A 12,472-nucleotide genomic window follows, 5' to 3' on the forward strand; every position below is an offset into this window, starting at 1 on the left:
CTTTGAAGATGTCAGATATACCTTATGAAGTGGTCAATATATATGAAGATTGTCAGTATACCCTTATGAAGATGTCAGATATACCCTTATTGAAGAAGTAGATATACCTTATGAAGATGTCAAGAGTAGACCGTATGAAGAAGTCAGATATACCTTATGAAGAAGTCAGATATACCTTATGAAGATGTCAGATAAACCCTAGAAGAAGTCAGATATACCTTATGAAGAAGTCAGATATACCTTATGAAAGATTCAGGATATACCTTATTGAAGATGGTCAGTTATACCTGATGAAGATGTCAGTTATACCTTATTGAAGATGTCAGATTACCTTATGAATATGTCGATTATACCTTATTGAAGATGTCAGATATACCCTAGAAGATTGTCAGAGATACCTTATGAAGAAGTCAGATATACCTATGAAGATGTCAGATAGACCTTATGAAGTGTCAGATACCGTTATGAAGATGTCAGATATACCTTATTGAAGATGTCAGTTATACCTTATGAAAGATGTCAGATATACCTTATGAAGATGTCAGATATCCTTATGAAGATGTCAGATATACCTTATGGAAGATGTCAGATAACCTTATGAGAAGTCAGAATATACTTCATTATGAAGTGTCAGATTTACCTATGAGATGTCAGATAAACCTTATGAAGATGTCAGAATACCTATGAAGATGTCAGATATTACCTTTGAAGATGGCAGATTATGACCTTATAAAGAAGCAGTCAGATATACTTATGAGATGTCAGATATTACCTTTATGAAGATGTCAGATATACCTTCTGAAGAAGTCAGATATACCTTATGAAGTGGTCAGATATACCTTATGGAAGAAGTTCAGAATATACCTAGGAAGAAGTCAGAATTCCTTATGAAGATGTCAGACTATTACCCTATGAAGGAGTCAGATATACCTTATGAAGAAGTCAGATATACTTATGAAGATGTCAGATACTTATGAAGATGTCAGAATATGACCTTATGAAATGTCAGTTTATACCTTATGAAGATTGTCAGATTACCTTATGAAAGTTCAGATATACCTTATGAAGATGTCAGATATAAACCTTAATGAAGATGTCAGATATACCTTATTGAAGATGTTCCAGTATTACTTATGAAGACTGCAATATAGCCCTATGAGATGTCAGATATACCTTATGAAGACAGTCAGATATAACTTAGAAGATGTCAGATATACCTTATGAAGATTGGCAGATATACCTTTTTATGAAGATGTCAGATATAGCCTTATTGAAGATGTCAGTTATACCTTATGAAGATGTCCATTACCTTATGAAGATGTCAGATATACCTTATGGAGCATGTCAGATATACTTATGAAGATGTCAGGATATACCCCTTATGAAGAGTCAGATATACCTTATGAAGATGTCAGATAACCCTATGAAGATGTCAGATAAAACCTTATGAAGATGTCAGATATACCTTATGAAGATGTCAGATATACCTTATGAAAGATGTCAGATATACCTTATAAAAAGTCAGATATACCTTATGAAGATGTCAGATATACCTTATGAAGATGTCAAAGGATATACCTTATGAATAAGTCAAGATATTACCTGATGAAGAGTCAGATTATACCTGATGAAGAAGTCAGATATACCTTATTGAAGATTCAGATATACCTTATGAATGATGTCAGTATTAACCCTATGAAGTGTACAGATACCTTATGAAGATGTCAGATATACCTTATGAATGATGTCAGATATTACCCTATTGGAAGATGTCCAGATTACATTATGAAGATGTCAGATATACCCTTATGAAGATGTCAGATGATACCTTAGAAGATGTCAGATATACCTTATGAAGAAGTTCAGATATACCTTATGAAAGATGTAGATATACCTTATGAAGAAGTCAGATATACCTTAATGAAGATGTCAGATATACCTTATGAAGATGTTCAGATACCGCTATGAAGAGTCAGATATACCTTATGAAGAAGTCGAGATATACCTTATGGAAGAATCAGATAGTACCTTATGAAGAAGTCAGATATACCTATATGAAGAGTCAGATATACCTTATGAAGAGTGTCAATAACCTTATGAGATGTCAGATATACACTTATGAAGATGTCAGTTTATACCTTTATGAGATTGTCAGATATACCTCTATGAAGATGTCAGATATACCTTATGAAAGATGTCAGATAATACCTGATGAAATGTCGATATACCTTATGAAGAAGTCAGATTATACCCTTATGAAGATGTCAGATAGTAACCCTATGAAGATGTCAGATAAACCTTATGAAGAGTCAGATATTACCGTTGAGGATGTCAGATAACCTTAGGAAGATGTCAGATATACCTTTAAGAAGTCAGAGATACCTTATGAAGATGTTCAGATTACCTTATGAAGAGGTAGATATACCTTATGAAGAAGTGCAAATATACCTTATGAAGATGTCAGTTATACCTTAATGAAGAAGTCAGATAATACCTTATGAAGAATGTCAGACATACCTTATGAAGATGTCAGATATACCCTATGAGATGTCAGATAACGATGAGATGTCAGATATACCTTATGAAGTGTCAGATATTTACCCTATGAAGATGTCAGATATACCTTATGAAGATGTCAGATAACTATATGAAGATGTCGATATACCCTATGAAGAAGGTCAGATATACCTTATGAAGATGTCAGATATTACCTTATGAAGATGTCAGATATTACCTATGAAGAATCAGATATGACCTTATTGAAGATGTCAGATATACCTTATGAAGATGTCAGATATACCCTATGAAGATGTCAGATATTACCTTAGAAATGCAGATAGAACCTTATGAAATGTCAGATATACCTATGAAGATGTCAGATATACCTTATAAAGAAGTCAGATATTACCTTATGAAGATGTCAGAGTATATCCTTATGAAGATGGTCAGATAATTACCTTAGAAGAAGTCAGATATACCTTATAAGATGCAGTATACCCTATAAGAAGATCAGATAACCTATATGAAGAGTCAGATATACCTTATGAAGAATGTCAGATATACCTTATGAAGATGTCAGATATACCTTATGAAGAAGTCAGATTATACCTTATTGAAGTGTCAGATATACCTAGGGAAAATGTCAGATAATTACCTTTTGAAGATGTCAGATTACCTTATGAAAAGATGGTCAGATATACCCTATGAAGATCGTCAGATTATACCTTATGAGAAACCAGATCTTGTTGTGTCAGTTTTGGCCAGGACTGTTCAGGTTTTGTTCACTAATGTCCCCCTTGCACCTTTTGTACCTTTGTTTTCTTGCCCGAATTTATTGTTTTGCACTGTAAGTCTCCCTTGTTAGTATTTAAACCCTGTGTGTTCCTTATTCCTTGCTCAGTGTTTGTTATGTTAGCACCCAGCCCCAGCCCCAAGCCTTGTTGTGATCTTATATTTTCTCTGCTGGGATTTTCAGAGGTTCTCATGGTTTTGTCTCGTGATTTTGATTAGTCTTTTGAGATTTGTTTGTTCTTGCTGTTTTTACCACTTTGTGGATTTTCTTTGTATGTGGGAAGATATCTATTTTTATTAAACCACCATCTCTAGTCTGCTGTGTCTGCCTCATCTTCTGGGTTCTGCCAATTATTATGACTGTTTCTCGCACCGGGTCCTGACAGAAACACTGAGGCCATTAATATGAACCCAGAGGCAGCCAGTACACCAGGACTTTTATCCCTGCTGTCCCACCACGAGGGACTGTCAATCGTCACGAAGCTGTCTTGGTTTCAGCAAGAGGCTCTACTGGCTGGACATTCTCATTCTGTCGGAGATGATGACTTCCATAAAGGCAGATTTCTGATCAATGTCTCTGCAACCGCTTCTTGTCCAGTTCATCAGATTTTCAAGTGCCCGAGGCAGTTAACCCCTGGTCTGAACTCGTCATGCCGCACTCCCCAACGGGTGCTCAGTGTTCCGAAGTGTTTGTATAGGGTTGTTCACCCAAGTTTCTCTCTCCGTTCGAGCTGCAACCCTCGTCGTTTCCCACCGAACCGGTCCAAGATGAGCATTATATCATCCACCCTGCTGTACCGGAAAAAGCCCCTAGGCCTGGGCTCTACTGCTGTGTGGGATGCCAAAGCCCTGCTGTGCCAGCTACTCTACCTTTGCTTGAGATCAGCGAGATTGTTTCAGAGTTCCTCAGCGGTCCTGACTCAGCCAAAACGCTCACTGGACTCTCCGCCAGTTGTCGGCGCGCGTGAGTGGTCTATGCCTATCCAAAGTCTCCACACGGTCGGAGCAGCGAGTGCTGGACGACGACGGCGCTCACAGTGTTGCTGTTTGTAGGGTTCTTTCCGACACCATCAAATGAATGGCCACTCGGACCACCAGACACCCGGATCCCTGATCAAGTTGGCTTCACGCAGTAAGACCAGCGGTCTGAGAGAGAGAGAGCTTCAACCGTAGATCTTCCTCACCCTTAGCTCTATCGGTCCAGCTCCGAGTCTCCCTTTATCCTCAGCTGACTCCACCGGACCCAATGCAGGATTGGACGATACTCCAGCTTGAGAAGGACCGCCGCCCCCCCGATGAGGGAGCGATGCTGTCTATATTGCGGCAAACCGGGCATCTTCCTCTGCCACGTGTCCCGGGCTCCAGGGAAAACGCACTCTCCCGTGCAGGCCTGGGGGACTGTAACGGGAAACATAACCTCCTCCCATCGCATCCACTTCCCGGGCCTGCTATTCCAGGTTACCCTTTCCGGAACAACACGAGTTCCCCTTCAAGCCTTGGTGACCTCCTGGAGCCGCAGGTAACTCATGGATGGGGTGCTGGCGACGGAGAATGGCGTTTCCTCTGAACCTCTAAGTGACCCATAAGGGTTATACGTTGGATGGAAGCCCCTTTGGGATCTGGACTTGTCACTCGTGTCACTACCCCCTTGCGACTTTCAGTTCCAACACCAGGAAGTGATGAACTTTCATCTGACCTCGTGCTTCTGATAGTTCCCTCTCGTCCTTAGGATACCCCTGGCTTCACAGCCATAACCCTCACATCGACTGGTCTGTGGGCACTATCAAGCAGTGGGGGTCCTACGTGCCAAGCCACTTGTATCTTCCCAAGTTCCCCGAGTTCCCCTCCGAGTCTCTAGAATCCATCGACCTGTCCCGACGTTCCGAGTGTTACCATGACCTCAACCAGTATTTAGCAAACAGAGGGCCACCAAACTACCAACCCATAGACCCTTACGATTGCCCCATCGACTGTTTCTGGCACCTGGCCCCCCAGGGGTCGGATCTTTTCCCTATCTCCCCCGAACGACTGCTATGAGATACCTACATCAAGACGCTCTGGCAGAGCAGCCTCATGCGGTCCATCCACCTCGCCGGCTGGAGCAGGGTTTTTTTGTGGCCAAAAAAGACGGGGGATTACGTCCTTTGCATCGATACCGGGGACTTAATGCCATAACCGTCCGTTAACCGCTACCCGCTACCCCTTATGGCCACAGCCTTTGAGCTGCTCCAGGGAAGCAGTTGTCTTCACTAAGCTTGACCTGCGGAACGCATACCATCTTGGTGGCGATCAACCCGGTGACGAGTGGAAGGACCGCTTTCAACACGCCTACTGGTCAACTACATTACTGGTGATGCCCTTCGGCCTTGACCAACGCGCCGGCTGTGTTCCAAGCGCTCATAAACGATGTGCTTAGGATATGCTTAAACATCTTCGTGTTGTGTTTACTTGGATGACATCCTCATCTTTTCGAGCTCCCTTCAAGAAACACACTAAGCATGTCAGACAAGTACTCAAACGCCTCCTTGACAGCCATTTGTACTTTAAGCCGGAAAAAATGTGAATTCCTTCCTCCCGAGTACAATTTCCTGGGATTTGTAGTGGAACCCGTCGAGTCCAGATGGACCCCAAGAAGGAGGGCGGTAGCGGATTGCCCACCCCCAAGTCCGTTCAGAAGTTAGCGTTTCCTGGGCTTCACCAACTCTTTACCGCAAGTTCATCAAGAACTTCAGCACGTGGCAGCCCCTCTCTCAGCTGTAACAAGGGTGCAACACAAGTTTCTGTGGGAAGAGAAGCGGAGACGGCCTTCCAAGGACTCAAGCAGCGCTATCCTCTCTGCTTCCCATTCTGACACTTACAACGGCGGATTTGAACCTTTTGTGGTGAGGTAGACGCAATCAGAAGTTGGGGTTGGAGCTGTCCTGTCTCAGAGGGGTGGAAGACAAGAAAACTTCATCCTTGCGCCTTCTTCTCTCACGGCTTACCCCGGCCGAGAGGGAATTACGATGTGGGGGATCGTGAACTCCTAGCGGTTAAGATGGCATTGAAGGAATGGAGGACACTGGCTCAGAGGGGTTCTCAACCGTTTCAAGTGCTTACGGACCACAAAATCTGGAGTATATCCAGCAGGCGAAGCGGATTGAACTCCAGACAAGCTCGATGGTCTCTTTTCTTCAGCGATTTCAGTTTATCCTCACCTATAGACCCGGGTCGAAGAATCTCAAACCGGACGCCTTGTCACGAATCTACTCTCCTGCCATTCGAGAAGATACTGACATGACTGTCCTTCCGGCCGCTAAGATCGTGCTCCGATCTCGTGGCAAGTGGAGGATACCGTGAAACAAGCCCAAGCCATCGAAACCGGGCCCTGGAGGAGGTCCTGCCAATCGGTTGTTTGTTCCAAGGCAGCAAGGTCCTTCTGTGGGGGCACTCCTCTCGCCTCACCTGTCACCGGGCGATAGGTCGCACCTTGGAGTTCATCCACCGTAATTCTGGTGGCCCACCATAAAAGAAGACGTTGCCACTTTCGTCCAGGCCTGTTCCGTGTGCTGCCAGGGCAAATCTTCTCACCTCCGCCCTCAAGGACTCCTTCACCCTCTATCTATTCCCCACCGACCCTGGTCCCAATCTCATTGGACTTTATTACTGCCTTCCTCGTCCCATGGTATACTACTATCCTAGTTCATCATCGACAGGTTTTCTAAGGCGGCAGGTTCGTTCCCTGACTAAGTACCTTCTGCCAAGGAAACGGCTGAGTTGGTGATTAACCATGTGTTCCGAGTCTTCGCATTCCGCAAGATATGGTTTCCGACAGAGGTCCCCAGTCGCCTCAAGGTTTGGAAGGCCTTCTGCCAACTCATAGGGCCACTGCCAGTGGATGGTATCTTCAGGGTACCATCCGGAGTCCAATGGCCAAACCGAGAGGAGAATCAAGAGCTGGAACCACCCTCAGATGTATGGTCTCCAACAACCGTCCACATGGTCATCCTTCATGGTTTGGGCTGAGTACGCGCACAACACCTTGTGTTCCTCCTCCACTGGTATGTCCCCGCACGAGTGTCAGTTGGTATGCTCCTCCATTGTTCCCGGGACCAGGAGGCAGAAGTCAGTGTGCCTCAGCCTCGAGGTTCATCAGACGCTGTCGGCTTACGTGGAAGAAGGCCCGTCTTAATCTTCTGCGTTCCTCACAGAGGTACCAACAAAGCCAACAAGACGGTCGCCGTCCCGGCCTACCCTGCGCCTCGGTCAGAGAGTATGGCTCCAACAAGAATTTACCGCTACGGTGGAGTCTCGCAAACTGTACCAGAAATTCATCGGTCCCTTTAAGGTTGCCAGAAGTGAACCCCGTTACTTTTCGCCTGCACTTACCCAGATCCCTTAAAATTAATCCCACGTTTCACATTTCTTTATTAAACCTGTTGTTTTTTCTCCCCCTTATCCGGCAGGCAGACCTCCCCCTCCGCCCCGTATTCATCGGGAGGCCGTCGGCTATATTACCGTCCAGTCGGATACTGGATCCCGCCGGGTGCAGCGGTCCTGGCAGTATCTGGTGGACTGGGAAGGCTACGGTCCCGAGGAGCGCTCCTGGGTTCCTGCCAAGACATACTGGACCCTGACCTCATTCGTCAGTTCAGGACCCTCCACCCTGAGAAGCTGTAGGATCGTCAGGAGGCCTTCCTAGGGGGGGGATTCTGTCAGGTTTTGGCCAGGGACTGTTCAGGTTTTGTTCACTAGATGTCCCCTTGCACCTTTTTTGTACCTTTTGTTTTTCTTGCCCTAATTATTGTTTGCACCTGTAAGTATTCCCTTGTTAGTATTTAACCCTGTGTGTTCCTTAGTTCCTTGCTCAGTGTGTATGTTAGCACCCAGCCCCAGCCCAAGCCTTGTTGTGATCTTATATTTTCTCTGTGGTGATTTCCAGGTTCTCTGGTTTTGTTCTCGTGTATTTTTTGGATTAGTCTTTTGAGATTTGTTTTTTCCCTTGCTGTTTTACCACTTTGTGATTTTCTTTGTATTTTGGAAGATATCTATTTTTATTAAACCACCATCTCTAAGTACTGCTGTGTCTGCCTCATCTTCTGGGTTTCTGCCAATTATTAGTGACTGTTTCTCGCACCGGGTCCTGACACTGTTGTATGAAGAGTCAGATCTGTTGTATGAAGAAGCCAAAGTTGACATGAACCAGGTTTCAGTCAAACCTTTTTATTTATCACGACTGTCATGTAAACTCTCCGGCCTCTAGGTCATCAGGCTGCTCATTATCTCGCACACTGTCACCATCGTCAAGCACACCTGTCTCCATCGTCAAGCGCACCTGTCACCATCGTCAAGCGCACCTGTCTCCATCGTCAAGCGCACCTGTCACCATCGTTCAAGCGCACCTGTCACCATCGTCAAGCGCACCTGTCACCATCGTCAAGCACACTGTCACACGTCAAGCACCCCTGTCACCATCGTCTCACGCACCTGTCACCATCGTCTCACGCACCTGCGTCTCATGACACTCACCTGGACTCCATCACCTCTTGATTATCTTCCCTGTAGCTGTCACTCACCTGGACTCCATCACCTCCTTATTATCTTCCCTATATCTGTCCCTCACCTGGACTCATCACCTCCTTGATTATCTCCCTGTAGCGTCACTAACCTGGACTCCATCACCTCCTTGATTATCCTCCTATATCTGTCATTCCCCTGGACTCCATCACCTCTTGATTATCTTCCTGTATCGTCCCCTCACTGGACTCCATCACCTCCTTGATTATCTTCCCTGTATCTGTCACTCACCTGGACTCCATCACCTCCTTGATTATCTTCCCTGTATCTGTCACTCACCTGTCTCCATTACCTCCTTGATATCTTTTTCCCTGTATCTGTCCCTCACCTGGGACTCCATCACCTCCTTGATTATCTTCCTTGTATCTGTCCCTCACCTGGACTCCATCACCTCCTTGATTATTTCCCTGTATCTGTCACTCACCTGGACTCCATTACCTCCTTGATTACCTTCCCTGTATCTGTCCCTCACCTGGACTCCATCACCTCCTTGATTATCTTCCCTGTATGTCCTCACCTGGATCCATCACGCCTTTTATTCTCCCGGATCTGTCCCTCACCTGGACTCCATCACCTCCTGATTATTCTCCCTGTATCTGTCCCTCACCTGGACTCCATCCCTCCTTGATTATCTTCCCTGTATCTGTCCCTCACCTGGACTCCATCACCTCCCTTGATATCTTCCCGGTATCTGTCCCTCCCCTGGACTCCATCACCTCCTTGATTATTTCCCTGTATCTGTCCCTCCCCTTGGTTCTTTCCTTCAGGTGTTGCTGACTCTGTTTTCATGTCGGTGCATGTTTGTGTTTATTGTGTTATTGTTGTTTTTATTTGTTAAAACACTTCCTGAACTTGCTTCCCAACTTCGCTGCACTAGTTGGTAAACTTTACAAATGTCGATAAACACAAAATCCGCAGACAGGTGGGATCTTTTTTCTGTCTCATGTTTAATGCGAGAAAAAAGTGGAAATAAGCAGATTTCGAAGCCACACAATGATACGTTGTGTGGTCCTCCACTACGACTCGGGGAAACCATGCAGTTTATTTTTGGCTACAGATTCAAGAAATGATGATGAACTTCACAGGGTCGTGAAAGTGCACGGTATTTGACGCTCCTTTCCAATAAATATCGAGGTCTTATCTGGTGACATCACGATGCTCGGACTGCCGTTTGACAAATAGAAAGAAATCTCGCTATTTTGTCCATTATAATCTCATAATGTAGCTAGGCTATCCCAACATTTTTTTGTGACAAAACCATTAGTAGAGATGAAAATGCGATGGAAACCCATTTATTCAGAACATGAGAATTTAACCGCAAATTTTATTTTATTTTATGTGTACCTACTGTATGTCATCACGCACATCCTTTCATCCGCAATTTGATGGAAACTAATCTCAGTATTTTGTAATATCTGCATGGAATATGTCGCCAATTGAATGAAAACCTACATTAGCTACAGACTGAGTGTACAAAAACATTTAAGAACATCTTCCTAATATTGAGTTTGCACCCCTTGTTTTTTTGCCCTCAGAACAGCCTCAGTTCATCGGAGGGGGTTGGGGGGGGGGGGGGGGGGCATGGGGGCATGGATTCTAAAAGGTGTCGAAAGCATTGAAAGCTTGAAACATGTTGGGAGTACAGACTGGGACAAGGAGAGATTGAAAAACGTCTGTGAAGACACTTGCCAGCTGGTCTGCGCATGCTTTGATAACGCGCCCTGGTATTCCATCTGGTCCGGCGGCCTTGTGATTGTTAACCTGTTTAAATGTTTTGCTCACATCAGCCATGGAGAGAAAGCTCACACAGTCATCCGGAAAAAACAGGGGCTTTCATGCAAGGCACAGTGTTATATTCCTCAAAGCTAGCATAAAAGACATTTAGTTTGTTTGGGAATTTTGCATCGCTGGGCAGCTCACGGCTGGGTTTCCCTTTGTAATCCTTTATCGTCTGCAAGCCCTGTCACATACGACGAGCGTCGTAGCCGGTGTAATAGGATTCCACCTTCCTCCTATATTGACCTTTTGCCTGTTTGATGTCTCATCGGAGGTCGTAGCGGAATTTCTTGTACGTATCCATGTCCGTGTCCCGTACATTGTAAGCGGTAGCTCTAGCCTTTAGCTCAGCGTGGATATTGCCTGTTATCCATGGTTTTTGGTTTGTATACGTTCTTATAGTCACTGTGGGGACGACATCGTCTATGCACTTATTGATGAAGCCCGTGACTGTTGTGGTAAACTCTTCAATACTATGAGATAAATCCCGCAACATATCCTAGTCCGTACAGTCTTGCGCCTACTTCATTGGACCACTTCTGTATTGCGTACATCATGGAGTCAGATTTGCCAAAGGGAGGACGAGGGAGGTACTTGTATGCATTTCTGTGGGGAGAATAAAAGTGGTGTAGAGTTTAAGCGCCGCTAGTGGCACAGGAGACGTGATGTAGGACAGTTTTAAATATCCCCACTTGCGGAAGGTAGCCTAGTGGTTAGAGCGTTGGCCTAGTAACCGGAAGGTTTCAAGCTCGAATCCCCGAGCTGACAAGGTAAAAATCTGTCGTTCTACCCCTGAACAAGGCAGTTAACCCACTCTTCCTAGGCCATGCCTAGTTAAATAAAGATTAAATAAAAATGTAAAATTAAAGTCTCCGCCCACCAGAAAGGGTTATGTAAAGGTGAGGTACCGCTCCAGTCTCCCCAACTGCCCACATTTTTGTTGTGCCCCCAGACAAAACTCACCTGAGTCTACTACAGTGTTTCTCAACTCCAGTCCTCCAGTACCCCCAAACAATACACATTTTTTGTCAAGCACACTTGATTCAACTTGTCAACTAATCATCAAGCCCACAATTAGTTGACAAGTTGAATCAAGTGTGCTTGACAAAAAATGTGTATTGTTTGGGGGTACTGGAGGACTGGAGTTGAGAAACACTGTAGTAGACTATGGAACCACCAACAACCCTCAGTAAATCCCTGTGAATTTAATAGCATTAGCCACATTAAGGGATTAGCCACATTAATGCATTAGCCACATTACCTCTCTCTCTCTCTCTCTCTCTGTTCCAATAATGAAGTGTACCAGTTATGTCATTACTCAGACACATCAGTAAGATTACTGGGTCATTTGTCTAATGTTCAAGTCCCTTTCAGGCCACAAAGCCCTCATTACTGTTATCTGTGTATGATGATATCAGGGACTGGTGATTCCAGGGATAGTGCTGCTGTCCAACGTACTGGTGTAGTGTAGCTACTACAGATGGTAGCTGGTAGCTACTACAGATGGTAGCTGGTAGCTACTACAGATTGGTGCGTAGCTGGTAGCTACTACAGATGGTCAGCTGGTAGCTACTACAGATTGGTAGCTGGTACTACTACAGATGGTAGCTGGTAGCTACTACAGATGGTATCTGGTAGCTACTAACAGATGTGGAGCTGTAGCTACTACAGATGGTAGCTGGTAGCTACTTACAGATGGTAGCTGGTAGCTATACAGATGGTATTGCTGGTAGCTACTACAGATGGTAGCTGGTAGCTATCACGATGGTAGCTGGTAGCTACTACGATGGTAGCTGGGTAGCTAACGTACAGATGGTAGCTGTAGCTATACAGATGGTAATCTCTCCGG

At 44.8% G+C, this 12,472-nt stretch overlaps 1 long non-coding RNA gene across 1 annotated transcript; it reads right to left on the bottom strand.

The window, feature by feature from the left end:
- Positions 1-8,785: 8,785 nt before the first annotated feature.
- On the bottom strand, positions 8,786-9,248 carry LOC139026705 (uncharacterized). Its single transcript, XR_011478614.1, has 3 exons — positions 9,225-9,248; positions 9,045-9,126; positions 8,786-8,813 (listed from the first exon to the last, which is right to left on the bottom strand). It is a non-coding gene; the product is annotated as an uncharacterized lncRNA (long non-coding RNA).
- Positions 9,249-12,472: the final 3,224 nt, after the last annotated feature.

The sequence above is a fragment of the Salvelinus sp. IW2-2015 genome, unplaced genomic scaffold (assembly GCF_002910315.2).
Source record: "Salvelinus sp. IW2-2015 unplaced genomic scaffold, ASM291031v2 Un_scaffold5548, whole genome shotgun sequence".
Classification (NCBI taxonomy): domain Eukaryota; kingdom Metazoa; phylum Chordata; class Actinopteri; order Salmoniformes; family Salmonidae; genus Salvelinus; species Salvelinus sp. IW2-2015.